The sequence below is a fragment of the Macaca thibetana genome, chromosome X (genome assembly GCF_024542745.1).
Source record: "Macaca thibetana thibetana isolate TM-01 chromosome X, ASM2454274v1, whole genome shotgun sequence".
In the NCBI taxonomy this organism is placed as follows: Eukaryota; Metazoa; Chordata; class Mammalia; order Primates; family Cercopithecidae; genus Macaca; species Macaca thibetana.
This window is the reverse complement of record NC_065598.1, coordinates 67892087-67897968: the sequence shown is the minus strand read 5'-3', so window position 1 is coordinate 67897968 and position 5882 is coordinate 67892087. Positions and strand designations below refer to the sequence as shown.

Sequence of the window (5882 nt, the reverse complement as noted above, 5' to 3'; positions counted from 1 at the left end):
AGTCCCTTAGCTAATCCTGACCTTAACCTATATACCAACGGAAGTTCATTTGTGGAGAATGCCATATGAAAGGCAGGTTATGCCATAGTTAGTGATGTAACAGTACTTGAAAGTAAGCCTCTTCCCCCAGGGACCAGCACCCAGTTAGCAGAACTAGTGGCACTTACCCAAGACTTAGAACTGGGAAAGGGAAAAAGAATAAATGTGTATACTGATAGCAAGTATGCTTATCTAATCCTACATGCCCATGCTGCAATATGGAAAGAAAGGGAATTCCTAACCTGTGGGAGAACCCCCATTAAATACCACAATGAAATCATGGAGTTATTGCACGCAGTGCAAACACCCAAGGAGGTGGGAGTCTTACACTGCCGAAGCGAAAGTCAAAGGGGGCAGGAGGGAGAGACAGAAAGAGAGAGACAGAGAAAGAAAGAGAGACAGAAAGTCGAAGAGAAAGAGAGAAAGAAAGAGACAGAAGTCAGAGAGAAAGAGAACGAGAAAGAGAGAGAGGAAGAGACAGAGAGACAGTAAGTCAGAGAGAGAGGAAGAGAGAGAGACAGAAAGTCAAAGAGAGAAGGAAAGAGAGAGAGGAAGAGACAGACAAAGGAGGAGTCAAAGAGAGAGACAGGCAGAGGAAGAGACAGACAAAGAGGCAGTCAAAGAGCAAGAGGGGAAGAGACAGAGACAACGAAGGAGTCAAAGAGCAAAACAGAAAGTCAAAGAGAAAGAGAAAGAAGTAGAAAAGAAAAAACAGTGTGCCCTATTCCTTTAAAAGCCAGGGTAAATTTAAAACCTATACATGAGAATTGAAGGTCTTCTCCATGACCCTGTAACACTCCAATACCACCTTGTTGTCAGTGGTCAGTGTAAACAAGAGTGTAGCCCGAAAGCACTGAGGCCACTGACGACCCATAGCCTTCCTGTCAAAAATCCTTAACCCAGCAGGTTTCCTAACAGGGAATCTTAATTAATTACTACACAAAGATCCAACCAGATATAGGAGGAATTCCCTTCAGGACAGGACAATAGATGGTTCCTTCTGGGGGATTAAGGGAAAAAGACACAATGGCTATTCAGTAAGTGATAAGGAAACTCTTGTAGAAGCAGAATTAGGAAACTTACCCAATAATTGGTCTGCTCAAACTTGTGAGCTGTTTGCACTCAGCCAAACCTTAAAGTACTTACAGAATCAGGAAGGAGCCTTCTATACCAATTCTGAGTGAATATGAACTGAATGAGATTTTATTAATAGCAAAGAAAAATTAAAATCCCAAACTTACAAGGTTTCCAACAAAAGTGAAGTTTGCTAAAAGTTAACAGTGTAACATGTATTATCTTAACTTCTAATCTTATGGAAATCAGACCCTATCAGTGCCCCTCAAAGCTCAAGTCCGTCAGCACTGGGCCATACAACTAATACCCCTACTTATAGGGTTAGAAATGGCCACTGCTACAGGAACCAGAATAGCAGGTTTATCTATTTCATTATCCTACTACCACACACTCTCAAAGGATTTCTCAGACAGTTTACAAGAAATAACAGAATCTATCCTTACTCTACAATCCCAAATAGACTCTTTGGCAGCAGCAACTCTCCAAAACCACCGAGGCCTAGACCTCCTCACTGCTGAGAAAGGAGGACTCTGAACCTTCTTAGCGGAAGAGTATTGTTTTTACACCAACCAGTCAGGGATAGTACGAGATGCTGCCTGGCGTTTACAGGAAAAGGCTTCTGAAATCAAACAACGCCTCTCAAACTCTTATACCAACCTCTGGAGTTGGGCAAGATGGCTTCTCCCCTTTCTAGGTCCCGTGACAGCCATCTTGCTATTACTCTCCTTCCGGCCCTGTATTTTTAACCTCCTTGTCAAATTTGTTTCCTCTAGGATCGAGGCCATCAAGCTACAGATGGTCTTACAAATGGAATTCCAAATGAGCTCAACTAATAATTTCTACTGAGGACCCCTGGACCAACCTACTGGCCCTTTGACTGGCCTAAAGAGTTCCCCTTTGGAGGATACTACAACTGCAGGGCTGCTTCTTCACCCCTATCCAGCAGGAAGTAGCTAGAGTGGTCATTGCCCAATTCCCAACAGCAGTTGGCCTGTCCTGTTTGGAGTGGGGATTGAGAGGTGAAGCCAGACTTCCTGGGTCGAGTGGGGACTTGGAGAACTTTTCTGTCTAGCTAGAGGATTGTAAACGCACCAATCAGTGCTCCATGTCTAGCTAAAGGATTGTAAATGCACCAATCAGCACTCTGTAAAATGGACCAATCAACACTCAGTAAAATGGGCCAATCAGTGCTCTGTAAAATAGACCAATCAGCAGGACGTGGGCAGGGACAAATAGGGGAATAAAAGCTGGCCACCCCAACCAGCATCAGTAACCCACTTGGGTCCCCTTCCATGCAGTGGAAGCTTTGTTCTTTCACACTTCACAATAAATCTTGCTGCTGCTCACTGTTTGGGTCCGTGCCACCTTTAAGAGCTGTAACACTCACTATGAAGGTCCACAGCTTCATTCTTGAAGTCAGTGAGACCAAGAACCCAACAGAAGGAATCAACTCTGGACACAATACTATGCAGTCACAAAAACCATGAGCAGCTCTATATAGACTCAGTTGGAAAGATATACTTCCAGGATATACCCTTTCGGGGGTGTCCAATCTTTTGGCTTCCCTGGGCCACATTGGAAGAAGAATTGTCTTGGGCCACACATAAAATACACTAACACTAACAGTAACTGATAAGCTAGCTATATTTTTTTAAATTGCCAAAAAATCTATTTATTTATTTAGAGATGGAGTCTCATTCTGTTGCCCAGGCTGGAGTGCAGTGGCACAATTTCGGCTCACTGCAACCTCTGCCTCCCAGGTTCAAGCGATTCTTCTGCCTCAGCCTCCCTAGTAGCTAGGACTACAGGTGCGTGCCACCACGCCCAGCTAATTTTTTGTATTTTAGTAGAGATGGGGTTTCTCCATGTTTGCCAGGCTGGTCTTGATCTCCTGATCTCAGGTGATCTGCCTGCCTCGGCCTCCCAAAGTGCTGGGATTACAGGCATGAGCCACTGCACGCAGCCCAAAAATCTCATAATATTTTAAGAAAGTTTACAAATTTGTGTTGAGATGCATTCAAAGCAGTCCTGCGCCATCTGAGGCCCACGATCTGCGGATTGGACAAGCTTGCCTCAAGTGGAAGAAGCAAGGTGCAAAACGGCGGGCATATAATGCTAAAATTTGTTTGTTTTGAGACAGGGTCTCGCTTTGTCATCCAGGCTGGAGTGCAGTGGCACAATTGTAGCTCACTGAGGCCTCAAATTCCTGGGCTCTCAAATAGCTGGGACTACAGGGGAGAACCACCAAGCCTAACTAATATTTAAAATTTTTTGTAGATATGGGGGTGGAAGTGGGGGTCTCCCTGTGTTGCCCAGGCTGATCTCCAGCTCCTTGTTTCCAGAGATCCTCCCACCTCTGCCTCCTAAAGTGTTGGGATTACAGGCATGAGCCACTGCACCCGGTGGAGGTGCTGTTTTTCTAAACTATGAATCTGGAGTATGTCACAGAATTTACCAAACTTTCTGACCTCTATCTGCTCCTACTGCCTTACACAGGGTTGAATAGCACTTCCACAAGTAACCCACAAAGCGCTTCTACAGAACAATGCCTGGGCAAAAGCTGAAAACCTTGTGAACATAAGGGGGCATTTCCACTTCTTCCAACTGAAAGCAGAGATTCTGGAAGAGTAGGAAAGATAATAGCAGCGGTGAATGCAGAGCTATTTGACAGTGTCTGAGAAAACAATCTGGCTTTTTGGACCGTGACTTAAGACATTGTAACAAGATTTTAGCACAGAGAGCACATTTCTTAAGGGCTAGAGAGTGTTTGCTTGGAGACATGCCAATTAGATCATGTGAGTTTTAAGCAGAAAACAAAGTAAGAGTTAGCTCACGCCTGTAATCCTAGCACTTTGGAAGGCCGAGGCAGGCAGATCACGAGGTCAGGAGTTCGAGACCAGCCTGGCCAACATAGTGAAACCCCGTCTCTACTAAAAATACAAAAAATTAGCCAGGCATGGCGCGCCTGTAGTCCCAGCTACTCAGGAGGCTGAGGCAGGAGAATCGCTTGAACCCAGGAGGCGGAGGTTGTGGTGAACGGAGATCGCGCCACTGCACTCCAGCCAAGGCTACAGAGTAAGACTCCGTATTTAAAAAAAAAAAGTTGAAAGAAAGTAAAAATGGTTGCAACGGAGCACAGTAAGAACGGCATTGCGCTTCCAGCCGCGGAGCAATGCCGGAGGTCGGGCCGGGGCCAGGGCTGGGGGCTGGGGGCCTGGGCTGCAGCTCGGACCGCCAGTCTAGAGCTGGCGTACCGCGACACCGGCTCGCAGACGGTCACATGCCGCACCTCTGCAGACCGGAGGATGCGGCCGCGCGTAGCGGGGGAGGCGTGAGTTAGCGGGGCTCCAGGCGCGGAGACTTTGCTGGAGGAGACCCTGAAGGACCTGGACGAGTGCTACGAGAAGGTCCGCGGCGACACGAACTGCGCGCAGAAGCCGCAGGTGCCATCCTGCGCCCAGCGGACCCTGATCCGCAGCTAGGAGCCGGGCGACCAGAAGATCCAGATCCTGAGCCAGAGGGTGGAGCTGGTGGAGAGCCGCACGCGGCAGGTGGACAGCCACGTGGAGCCGTCCCAGGCGCAGCAGTAGCAGGGTGACGCGGCGGGCGACAGCGGCAAGGTCCTCCCGGACAGGCCCAGGGGCGAGGCGGCCGCGCAGGCGGAAAAGCCCAACAGCAAAGCGTTCTCGGCGGCAGCGCAACAACGAGAACCGCGAGAACGCGTCCAGCAACAGCGACCACGACGACGTCACCTGGGGCACGCCCAAGGAGAAGAAAGCCCAGACCTCCAAGAAGAAGCAGAGCTCCATGGCCAAGGTGTAGCGGCAGGCGTCCCCCGCAGACCTCCCCATCGACTCCAGCGAGCGCTTCTAATGAGAGATGATCCGCTGCGACAACGAATGCCCCATCGAGTGGTTCCGTTTCTCGTATGTGAGTCTCAACTATAAACCAAAGCCCAAGTGGTACTGTCCCGGATGCCGGGGGAAGAACGATGGACAAAGCCCTTGAAAAGTCCAAAAAAAACAGGGCTTATAACAGGTAGTTTGGGGACATGCGTCTAATAGTGAGGAGAACAAAATAAGCCAGTGTGTTGATTACATTGCCACCTTTGCTGAGGTGCAGGGAGTGTAAAATGTATATTTTTAAAGAACGTTAGAAGCCGGGCGCAGTGGCTCACGCCTGCAATTCCATCACTTTGGGAGGCCGAGGCGGGCGGATCACGAGGTCAGGCGATCGAGATCATGCTGGCTAACACGGTGAAACCCCGTCTTTGCTTAAAAAAAAAAAAAAAAAAAAATTCGCGGGGTGTGGTGGCGGGCGGCTGTAGTCCCAGCTACTCAGGAGGCTAAGGCAGGAGAATGGCATGAACCCGGGAGGCGGAGCTTGCAGTGAGCCAAGATCGCGCCACTGCACTCCAGCCTGGGAGACAGAGCGAGACTCCGTCTCAAAAAAAAAAAAAAAAAAGAAAGAAAGAAAAAAGAAAAAGAAAAAGAAAATATCCAATTCCTTAGTATAACAGACAGGATCCTTCAAATACAGTCACCTGTCCATTTCATTTCCTGACATGATTTCTGTCTTTGTTTTGTGCTGCTATAACAGAATACCTGAAATTGGGTAATTTTTAAAGAACAGAAATTTGTATTCTCACAGTTCTGAAGGCTGGGAAGCCCAAGATCAAGGAGCCAGCATGTTGGGTTGTTGGTGAGGGCTGCCTCCTCTGAAGGAAAATAATTCTGTGTCCTCATAAGACAGAGGTGTCAGGGCAAGCA

The 5882-nt window shown here is 48.1% G+C and overlaps 1 pseudogene; it reads left to right on the top strand.

Annotated features, from left to right (window-relative positions):
- Positions 1-4232: 4232 nt before the first annotated feature.
- LOC126945807 (inhibitor of growth protein 1-like) lies at positions 4233-5404 on the top strand (annotated as a pseudogene).
- The last annotated feature ends 478 nt before the right edge of the window (positions 5405-5882 follow it).